The sequence below is a fragment of the Chiloscyllium punctatum genome, chromosome 4, assembly GCF_047496795.1.
Source record: "Chiloscyllium punctatum isolate Juve2018m chromosome 4, sChiPun1.3, whole genome shotgun sequence".
NCBI lineage: Eukaryota > Metazoa > Chordata > Chondrichthyes > Orectolobiformes > Hemiscylliidae > Chiloscyllium > Chiloscyllium punctatum.
Genome location: NC_092742.1, coordinates 116,570,728 through 116,582,648, shown reverse-complemented (window position 1 = coordinate 116,582,648; position 11,921 = coordinate 116,570,728). Strand labels below are relative to the sequence as shown.

The window sequence follows — 11,921 nt, the reverse complement described above, 5'->3', positions numbered from 1 at the left end:
CTGCTCTATTTCGCTAACTAAAGCGACCAAATCTGTTCACGTTCCTCCAGATGTGGTCTCACTCGCCATTTGTTTAGTTGCCCTAAGGTATATATTCCAAACTCTTATATTGCAAACTCCTTGAAATAAGGGACAACATTCCATTCCCCTTCCTGACTCCCTGTTGTAACTGTGTGCTCGCTTTCTGTGTTTCCTGCTCATTTTCCCCCAGTCCCTTTGTGGTGCAGCTTTCTACAGTTTATCCCAAGTTATACTCCATTTGCCAACTTGTTGCCCACTTTTCCTGTGAATATCTCTCTGTAAACTGTTTATAATTCTCTTGGAACATTCCTGTTATGCCTTGTCTTGATTTTCCCCCCTCATTATTCAAAATATTTACTGTGAGCACTGGGCAGTGGGAAGCATGCGCATTTGCTATCTTTTCAGGGATACTCTGTTTAATAACTGGGAGGAGCTTGCTGCCCCTTGGTCAGAATGGAGACATCTTGCCCATCGAGCTGCATGAGCCTGTCACACCCCCATGTCTTATTGATGAGGCTCAGCGGCAGTACGGAAGGAAAGAAAAGGAAGCAAATCCTGCTCTCCATATCTCACTGAATCTTGGATCATTCTGTCCCATGTTCAGTCACATGAAGTCCCAAGGTGGAAACTCATAGAAACCCACACAGATTTGCCCCTGAATTGCCTGCTGACCTCCGCTAGGGGTAATTGTACAGTCCTCCTGGGCTGGGAGGAGGGGATTGTATGAGTTTCAAACTTGAACTGACAGTGACGGATTTTATCAACTTGTATTACAGGCAGATATTCAGATGGTAATCTCAGTCATTGTAATGCCAAACTGACAGAATTACTCAATACATCAGGACGTGGATATTCATATTGTGTGAGAGTATTGTGTTCCAGATCAATACCATTTGCTGCATAAAAGTTCTTCTTTGAAACAAACCATCCTATCAATAGATCTTCCCAAATCTTCAACATTTGTCCTGGAATCCTTGTATAATGAGCTGACGGGTGTAAGGTTTAATATTATAATGTGTAACTTTTGTAAACCGCTCTGTCACAGCTCCCCAAAATTTCCTTTGCTACAAGGAGAATACTCTCAGTTTTTCCAAACCCCTGATTCCCCAATGTCTGTTTGCTCTCTATAAGGTACACATCAGGGTTGTGTTGGAACATTCTCCACTTGCCTGCATCAGTGCGCACCCCCCCCCCCCTCCCCCCCCACCTCACCCAACAATATTAAAGAAAGTGAACATCCTCCAGGGTAAAGCACTGTACCTGAGTGGTTTCCCATCCACCACCTTCAGTATTCCCTCTCCCCACCCCCGAGGGGCAGTGGCATAACTGTGTGAAAGATCACGTCAGCATGGTCCTCCCAGACCATAGGACTGCTCTCTCATTAGAGAGAGATGTCTGGTGGTGGTTAACCTGAAGGTTACCACAGCACAGGCAAGGGGAGAGGTTGAAAAGGACAGTCTATTAATTGTGGATGATTATTGTTGATGTGTATTAGCAACAGACATGTCACATGAGTAATTAATGTTAAAAAAGCCCCACAAATTCTGCAACTAAAATCCCCCATTCCTTGAACCATCCTGGTAAATCTCCTGTGCCCCCTCTCAGGGACCCTGCCATCCTTCCCAATGTGTGGGCGATCTCTGGTACGCACAGACCCAGCTGCTCTGTGTTCCTGTGGGTGATATCATAGAGCAACAGTTGCACTAAAACTGGAAGTCTGGAAGTGAGTGAGAGACAGAAATCCCGATGGCATTTCCGATGTATTTAGGAACACACTTGCAATGCCAAGGCTGACAGGTCTATGGGCTCAGTGCTGGAAAATGGAATTAAAATAGTTAGCTGGGAGATTTCTTTACAGCAAAAACCTGATGGACCACAACACCTTTTTCTGTCATGTAGACCACAGATGGATAATATAGGAATATGACAAGCCACAATAGAAACCAGGTCAGAGAAGGTGATATTAGAATAGATGATACGGAATTGATTAATGTTTATTGCAGGAAAATGTGACAGATGTTAAGTGGGACATTGTGGAGCTCAGGATTCAGGAATCTGAAATAAAAGTGGGTTATCCTGAAGGTTGGAATTAAAGAAAGGCACATCACAAAGATTCGTGAGGGTGGACAAGATAGAGGCAGGGAGGGTGTTGAGACTGGAGGAGATTAGAGATTGGAGGATGTTGCATTGATTGAGATGTTTTTGATACCAGAGATAGTGTTAGTTCTGAGGCTAGAGAGGAATTATAGAGATAAGGATGAATTGTTAGCTTTCCCAACAATACCTCTTTACTGATAATTATTGTTTCTCTGTCATCATCTGCCATTGCCTCCATAGGCCTGTGACAATGAGAGTACGCAGATAGTATGTTCCTGTTAAGGCCAAGGCTGGGAGGTGTTGAGAATGCTGCATGACCTGAGAAATTGAGGCTCTGATCAAGAAAATGAAGAAAGGATATGGCAGGTACAGACCACTCTGTTTGAGTGAGTCCCTAGAGGACTATAAGGGCAGTAGGAGTATACTCGTGGGAAACCAGGAGGCAGAAAAGGGGACATGAGATAGCTTTGGGAAATAGGTTTAAGGAGAAACCAAAGAGAATCTACAAATACACTAAAGACAAAAGAATAACGAGGCAGAGAATAGCGACCCTCAAAGATCAACAAGACTGTCTATGGAACAGCAGGAGGTGGGAGAGATTCTGTAATTATTTCATGTCAGTTTTTACTGAAAGGCGATATGGAAGTTAGAGATGTTGGAGAAATAAATAGTGATAACTTGGCAAGTGTATATATTACAGAGGAGGAGGTACTGGATGTCTTAAAATGCATAAAGGTAGATAAATCCCTGGAATTTAATCAGGTGTATCCCAGAACTTTGTGGGTAACTAGGGAAGCTTTTGCTGGGCCCCTCGCTGCGATATTTGTATCATCGATCGTCACAGGTGAGGTGCTGGAAGATGGGTGCCATTATTTGAGAAAGGTGGTAAGGAAAAGCCAGGGAACTATAGACCGGTGAGCCTGAAGTCAGTGGCAGAGAGGTTGGTAGAAGGGATTCTCAGGGACAGGATTTACATGTCATTGGAAAAGCAAGAAATGATTAGGGAGAGTCAGCATGGCTTTGTGCATTGAAATCAGTTCAAGGGCAGTGGTTTGGGAAGTGGAGGAGATACACTGGAGGGCATTGTTGACCACATGTGAGGGGAAATTACAGTCCTTGAAATAGGAAGTCATTTGGTATGTTCTGAAGTGTTCTTCCAGCTTGCATCAAGCTTCACTGGAACACTGCAGTAAGCATGAGACAGAGATGTTGGACAGGGAACAGACTTGTGTGTTAAAGAGCAGGCAACGGGAAGCTCAGGGTCTTTTTTCAGACACAATGTAGATCATCAGCCGCCATTTCCACCACCGCCACTGAGATGCTAGAAGGTTCCTGTCTCCTCCATTAACAGCTTTCCACCTTCCCACTCCTTTATCTTTCCAAATGTTCCTGTCTCTCTTTGGGCTCTGTCCCCACCTATTATTTACTCTTTAACCCCTATCTCCTGTAGCCCAAAGATCTGTAGGTTCGGTGAATTGGCCCAGCTAAGGTTCCCGTAGTGTTCGGGGATGTGCATTAGTTCGGGGGAAATGGAGAGTAATAGAATAGGAGAATGGGTCTGGGTGGGATAAACTTCGGAGGGTGGGTGTGGAATTGTTGGGCCAAAGGGCCTGTTTCCTGAAGGGATTCTAATTTTCCCAGCTGTCATTGGTTCTGAGGAAGGGTCACTGGACCCGCGATAACCCATGGTGTGTGCAGGAGGAGGAAAGGGGAGAGTGGCAGCAGAAACCAGATGAAATGTATCAGTGTAGACTGGGAGGGTTTAGGTACACTCTGGGCAGGTAGTTAGTCTGAATTAGAAATTCTTGGTCCCACGTTTGCAGCAAAGGGGAAGATGGCTTGGGCCTCAGGCAGTGAGAGGTCCTGGGTTCTGGCCACCATCTTTATGTGGGGCAAGGTACAGCAAGGAGCATGAACGTGTCGTCTTCCTGGGTGGGGGCGGGGTGATTTGAAGAGGAGCATTTACACATCAAACACATACCAAGAGAAGTGTTTGTCTTCACTATTCATCTTGCACTGACTGTGAGCTTTGTTTTGTGAATTCATTTTATAGGATATTAATTGAGAATAATTGAGACTGGGATCTCAATAAACAAGTTTCTCCAGTCAGCGGAGTCATTGGGATCTGAATATCATTGGGATTTAACTGTGGAACGAGAAAGGTTTGTCTGTTCTGTCTGTGGGAAAATATCTTCAATATTTTTGTCAAGCCAAAAGCAGAAAGATGTTCAAGTTCATAGTTGGGTCCCCCTTGGGGTGTGTCTTCAATTCTTGGCCCTGTAGCTGTGGAAGGAGGTATTGGCCTGAGAGGGAGCACAGATTTATCCAAATTACACCTCGTCTTTTTGCAGGAACTGTCAGATTTAGTCTCGATCATCCACTTTATAATGTTAATCTGTAAACTCCCTACTTCCAATTCTCTGCAAATTTCTCATTGAATTTCCTTGTGGATTCAAATTCCAGCACCATTTCAGGTGGAACGCTCCAGATTCTGACAACTGTCTGTTCATTTAGAAACTGTTGAGGTCCATTTTGACTCTGGGATTACAAAGGGCTGAATTGAAAGATGATTTGCTGTTCCTAAGCTCCCATTGTGTTGTATTGGAACAGGACAGGAGGCTGAGGGCAGTGTCGGTGTGAGCAGACAATGAAAATGACAGGGCTGCTTGGCTCAATGAGAGTGTTTTGGAGTTGGATGTAAATAGTGAGGTGAGACAGGGAGAAGGTGAAGCTGAAACTCAGTTTTAGTTCAGGCCTTTCAGAAATTCACAGTCCCAATGGGAATAGCCAATTTGTCAGTGATACCTGTGGAGTATTTAAGTTTTTAAAGTATGACATATCAGCTTAAGTAAAGATCTTTTTTGTTATTGTAATGGACATGTTTGAAGTGAAGGAAGGTTACTCACTCATTTAAATTCTCTTAATGGGAGTAACTAGATGAATGTAGAGAGATGTTGTGACAGGAGCCCTCAGACCCGTGGTGTGCTCCTCTTGTACAATGTGGGAAATATGGGCCGCTTTCAGTGTCCCTGATGGCTATGTGTGCAGTAAGGGTTCCCATCTGCAGCTCCTGGGAAACTGCTTTTCAGAGCTGGAGCTGGGAGTGGACTCACTGTGGAGCATCTGCAATACTGAGAATGTTATGGACAGCACGTTTAGTGAGTTAGTCACACTGCAGGTGAGGGTTACACAGGCAGAAAGGGAATGGGTGAACATCAGATCTAGTAAAAGGCTCAGGAAGTGAGTACAGGAGTCCCCCGTTGTTATCCCCTTCTCATACAGATACTGTATACAGCTTGGGATTCTGTAAGGGCGGGAATGGGTGGGGTGGCTTCTCGGGAAATTAGCATCAGCCAGGTTCATGACACCACAGAGCTCTGCTCAGAACAAGAGGACTGAGTGTGGCAGGGCTATCATTCCAGGGGATTCAATAATCAGGGGTACAGCCTGGCACTTCTGTGCCCACAGACATGAATCCAGGATGGTATGTAATCTCCCTGGTGCCAAGATCCATGATATCATGGAGTGGCTGCAGGACATTCTGGAGGTGGAGGGTAAACAGGCCGTGGTTGTGCAACACACAGATACCAAGGACATCGCTAAACAGAGGGATGAGGGCCTGAAAGCTGGACTTAGGGAGAGCAGAGATGCATTAAAATGTAGCTCCTGAAATGTAATAATGTCAGACTTATTCCCAGTGCCATGTGCTAATGAGAGCAGGAATGAGAAGGTAGATCAGCTGGATGTGTGGCTGGGGAAATGGTGTACCAGAGAAGGGTTTTGATTCTTCAGGCACTGGGACTGTTTCTGGGTTAGGTGGGACATATACCAGCCTGACTGGTTACCCCGGGCAGAGCTGAGACAAATCTGGTGGGGGCTTTTGCCAGTTCTGTTGGTGAGTTTGTAACTAGTCTGGCAGGGGGATGGGAACTAAAGTGTAGGCTTAGAGGGTCAGATTCAGGACAGGGAATGGGAGGTAGAATATTAGTGATGTAGTTAGCGGCTCAGAAAGCCAAAGGAAAGGAGGATTAAACGAAGATTGAGTCCCTGTTCAGCCATCAGTCCTGACATCCCAGGAAGGTGAGTCAACAAAATTTGGAGCTGTTTACATGTCTATGACTCTGTGTGCTTCAGGAAAGTGGTGGAAACCTGCAATAAAAACAAAAAGCGCTGGAGATCCTCAGCAAGTCTCATCATCTGAAATGGTGACAGATGCAGGAAACATTGCAGCCTTAAAGAAGTGTTTAGATGATCACACCAAGCACTACAATATCGGTTACACGCTGAGTACCAGAACGTGGGACTAGAATAAATAGGTGCTTGATGACCAGCATGAATACGATGGGGCTGGAAAGGTGAAGTTTCGGGTCAGGGCTATTTATCAAGACTGACAAAGGGTCCCGACCCAAAACATCAACCTTCCTGCTCCTCTGATGCTGTCTGACCTGCTGCACCTCCCCAGGTCCACATTGTACAGACTCTGACTTCCGGCATCTGCAGTCCTTAACGATCTGCACATCCCAGGACTCATCTGGTGATCCTCCTTTACACTCTCTCAATAACCAGGAGAACCTTCCTAGGAAAAGGGGAACAAAGGTGTATACAGTACTCCAGGTGTGGTCTCACCAAGGCCCTTCCAGAAAGGGATCCCTGTCCCCATCTTATCCATAATCATCAAGCACACATGCCTGGTGTGATCATCTAAACACTTCTTCAAGGCTGCAATGTTTCCTGCATCTGTCACCATTTCAGATACTGCCAGACCTGCTGAGGATCTTCAGCGCTTTCTGTTTTCTCTGTTATAGAGTATTGAGAAATTCAAATTGAACTTCATGTTACTGGATCCGTGCTGATCTGAATATCATTGACCTTTTCATCTGGATGGGAAGGTGGTGCATTCTGCCCGTGGACGAATATTTCAAATGTCCGTGTGACTGGAAAAAAGTACTGAGACAGCGAAGTCCATGTTAGCGTGGGGACTGTGGAGAGAGATTTCATTGGTTTTCGAAAGTCTAAACAATCATGGCACATTTCCCTGGAACAGGTAAGCCACAGATTGGTTTTGGATGAGGAGAATTAACCATGAAACCAGAAAGACAAAAGGATTCCTGCATCATGGAAAAAGTTATGAAAATGGGATTGTTGTCATGGAGTGAATTATCGATCATTGATTGTAATCCATTGGCGTTGTCACATCGGTTCCAGCGCCGTGGGGAAACACAGGAAATTTGATGAATGCAGTGTAGGTTTCAGTTATTCAACAGGAAAGTTGAAGAAGAAATTTACAAGGATGATGCCAGGTCTCAGGGGTCTGAGGTACAGGGAGAGGTTGGACAAGTGAGGACGATTTTGTTTAGAGCAGAGGAAACCGAAGGGGGAATATTTTGTAGAAGTGTATAAGACCATGAGAGGCATGGGTAAGGTGAATGCACTCGGTCTTTTTCGCAGGGACTCAAGGATTGGAGGGCATCAGGTTAAAGTTAGAGGAGAAAGAATACATGGGAACCTGAGGGGCAACTGTTCTACACAAAGGTGGTATGTATATGGAATGAGCTGCCAGTGGAAGTGGTTGAGGTGGGTATATTCACAACACGTAAAAGACATTTGGACATATACATGGATAGGAAAGTTTCAGAAGCAGATGGGCCAAGTGCAGGAAAATGGGGTTAGCATGGATGGACATTCTGATTGGCATGGGCCAGTTTGGGCCAAAGGGCCTGTCTCTGCTGCAGGACGCTATAACTCTAAGTGCATTTGCTATTTCTCCCCCTAACTCTGTTGGTATCCTGGGATGTATTCCATCGGGGCAAGGAGACTTGTTTACCTTTTGCTCCATTAGCTTGCCCAGTTCTAACTCTTTCATGATAATGATTGTTTCTTGGTCCTCACCTTCCTCAGTCTCCTTATCAATTACTGGCATGTTCTTCGTGTCTGGATTAGTGGTGCTGGAAGAGCACAGCAGTTCAGGCAGCATCCAAGTAGCTTCAAAATCGACGTTTCAGGCAAAAGCCCTTCATCAGGATGTTCTTTGTATCCTCCACTGTGAAGACTGACTGCTGTGTATTCATATTCCTGAACTCTGCTGGATAGGAATAACTGGGCACAGAACTCTGAGAGGTCTTCTTTGAGTCTTTATTGATGAGACACGGCAGCTACCTGGATAGTGTACATGCAAAACGCCTTCAGGCAGCATCAGATAACTCCCCGCCTGTCCGATGTATGGCTCCCCTTCTTATACATTTTGTGGTTTGTGACTTTGAATACAGACTGTCTCGCAATATTATCTCCATGGCAACGGCAGTTCAAAAGTCTAGTTCAGTTCAGCACTTTGTGGTTAAACCACACACCCCTCCCCCCACACCCCCGTGGCTCCCTCAAGTACCTGACAGATGCTTCAGTTTCAGTGGGCCTGTCTATCAGGATTCTGATGTGGAGGAGCCGGGGTTGGGGTGGGGTGGACAAAGTTAAAAACCACACATCACCAGGTTATAGTCCAACAGGTTTATTTGGAAGTACAAGCTTTTGGAGTGTGCTGTAATTTTTACTTTGATCAGGATTATCTCTATGGTAACAGTTAAGTACTTCAACAATTACAGAGGCCATATGTTCCCCACACAATAGGTTCCCCTCTGGCAGTGTAAACTGCTATTCTGTCCCTGGGGATAGTTACTCATCACTTTTTATCCCCAATTCCATCATGATTTCTGTTGATCTTTGAAGTTTTTCCAATCACTGAATTTATCCTTGGTCTTTGCCAGTTTGTATGCCTTCTACTTCAATTTCATAGACTCCCTTATTTCCTTAGACATGGCAGATTACTCCTTTTCCTACAGTCCTTCCTTTTCACTGATATATACTTTTGCTGAGAAATTTGAAAAATTACTTTGATATTCCTCCACTGTCTGTCAACTGTCCCACAGTAAAGTCTTTGCTTCCAGTCTGCATTAGCCAACTCCTGCCTCATCATATTGTAGTCTCCTTTGTTTAAGCACAGTATCTTGGGATTGGATTTAATTTCCTGCTTTCCATCTGTGCTCTAAATTCAACCAGACTTATGACAAGTCTTTTTAACAGATTACGAGGGGAGCAATGTTTCCTGGGTGTTTTGGATTTCATTGTCAGTGACCTTGGCTTTGTAATAAAGTACAGGATAGATATTCACAACAGAGTATTCTGGACGCTGTGAATGTACTACACAGTCTAAAACCATAAATCACTGTCTCCCCTCAGTTTAAAATTGCAAAATCGTTATCTCCTACACGCTTCCTCACTACCTAAGTTTGGAACGCTAATCCACCTGACTATCCTGCTGTTTCTGAAAATCTCCTTTGGTGAAGGTGGTGAGTTTTGGATTCAGCTTTCCAGTTATTACCGTAAGAAGTTAAGCACTGGGCACAGGAGAGGCAATGCAGCCCTTCGAACCAGCTCCACCATTTAATACGGTGATGATTGAGCTCACCTCGGTCTCAGCTGGATTTTCCCGCCTGCTCTCTCTCACACTTCAACTCATTGCAAATTCAACATCTGTATCTCTTCATTAAATTGGCTCATGTCTTGGCATCCACCGCATTTTGAAATTCCACAGATTCACAACACATTGAGATAGGTACATTCTTCTTCATGAGAATAGAATAGAGTCCCTATAGTGTAGAAACAGGGTATTCATCCATCGATTCCACACCAACCCTATGATGACCATCCCACTCAGACCCACCCATTCCCTGTAACCCTGCATTTCCCATGGCTAATTACCTAACCAGCACATGCATGGACCCTGTGAGCAGTTTGGCATAACCAATCCACCTAACCTGCACGTCTTTGGACTGTGGGAGGAAACTGGAGCACCGAACAAAACCATGCAGACATGGGGAGGATGTGTAAACTCCACACAGTTGCCTAACGCTGGAATCAAACCCGGGTCGCTGACGCTATGAGGCAGCAGTGCTAGCCACTGAGCCACCTCTGCTTAAAATCTGCTGCCCATTATTAACCTCCCCACCCCGCAATTGGCCGAATGTATATTCCTTACGTCAGAAGTCCAGATGTCTAAGCGGATGTCTCAGTAAATCCCAGTGACAGCCCACATGTCCTGTGTGTCTGAATAGATATCCTGTACACAACACCCTCCAGCCCACACTTTCTCTCACTTTCCAGGGACAGGTCTCCAGAGGCTTCATGGGGACTGCAACTCCCACAGTCCCTGAGGCAGGGGCCACATGTGTGTGGGGAAACCCAGCACTACATGTACAGAATGTGGGTGGGTTTTGGAGCATGTTCTTTAGGATAACTAGCGGAAAGCATTTCACACTGTGATTGGCAGGAGAAGGGACGCATCTGCCTATAGTATTGATCAGTTGGGGGGGTGGTCAAAGTGTCACGACGCCCAGATGGGACCAAGTTCCATTCACAACTTGTCATAACACTGGGAATTGACCAATGGGAAACTAGGACGGATCTGACCCATTCTCCCAGACTGAAGGTTCCTCTTCTGTCCAGGATCTGCCACCTCCCTTTCTGTTTCCGTCTGTTTCATTCTGCTGTTACATTATTGACTTGCAGCAACTGAAGGGAAAGGAAGTGAACCCAGAAAGGGTGCAGAGTCTAACCAGGGACGGGAAGTGGTGGAATGGATCTGTTTATCAACAACTCCATGAGAATGTGGAGGGTGTACATTAGGGGTAGTAGAGTCAGAATGGTGGGAGAGAGTAAGTGGGCTGGAGGGTTACAGCTTTGGGGGAAGAAAGGGGAAATGGCTATTCCAGAGAAACTAGAATTGTCTGTTCTGAATTTCTAATATGTACATATTCCTTTATACAGGGTGCTAGATCGTGAAGATTTGCAGACTGAAATCTCAAAATCACGTGCAGATTGTGATTAAGTTAAACAACATTTGAAGAACCAAAGATGGAGAATCACTCAACCAAAATCCTGCAACACTCTCGCTCCCAGCTTTTCGATCTCTCTGCACCAAATGGACTGTGAATGGTTCAAGACAGCAGCTCACTACCATCTTCCCAAGGGTAACGAGAGATGGGGAATAAATGCTGGCTGAGCCAGTGATGCCCGTATCCTGGAAATGGGTTCGATCTCTAGTTGCTGAAACCCAGTTGATGTTACTGCAGGATGATGAGGGAGGCTGAGTGCATCCTCCAGGAGGCAGCACCATCACATTACACTTGCCTACACCCACACAGTAACACCGCAACGCCACTGGAACAAAAGGCAATGAAGCTAAATGAGGACTTGGGTATCGTTCTTCAAGGTAAAGTCATGAAAGGGGATTGGAACAGAGCAGGAACAGGAGACTGAGCTGGATGGTCAGCTGTTTCCTATTGAATGGTGGAACAGGATTGAAAGGCTGAATGGTCTCCTCCTGCTGCTATCTCCCAGGTATGTATGTAGTCATGGAGCCCGGGTAGGAAGGAGTGGGCAGGGATTCTCCAGGAGATTGCACTTCCACATCAGTTTTCAGTGAGGGATGGTTTGATGGATTTTATTTAACATTTATCTTTAACACCAGGTTTGTAAATTTTGGCTTTAAAATATGGTAAAAGCTTTTTGCAGCGCAAATAAAATTAAAGAAAATAAATTGAACTGTCTGAATATAACAGTTTTAAAGCTTTCAACCTTTGTAAAACAAAATCCTGTCTATTCCAAGACGCCATCACTTTCCAGCTACTCAAACTCCAGGGAAATATTCCCTCCCTGTCTGAACCTTTGGTTTGATTTAATAGCTTTTCAGTTCTCATTCTGTTAGCTGTGAAGCGTTCTTTTTTCCCATTTCTCTGACCCAGAAATGTGAT

At 45.0% G+C, this 11,921-nt stretch overlaps 1 long non-coding RNA gene across 1 annotated transcript; it reads left to right on the top strand.

Moving 5' to 3' along the window:
• Positions 1 to 4,171: 4,171 nt before the first annotated feature.
• Positions 4,172 to 11,672, top strand: LOC140476631 (uncharacterized). Its single transcript, XR_011960539.1, has 3 exons — positions 4,172 to 4,280; positions 6,924 to 7,162; positions 10,936 to 11,672. It is a non-coding gene; the product is annotated as an uncharacterized lncRNA (long non-coding RNA).
• Positions 11,673 to 11,921: the final 249 nt, after the last annotated feature.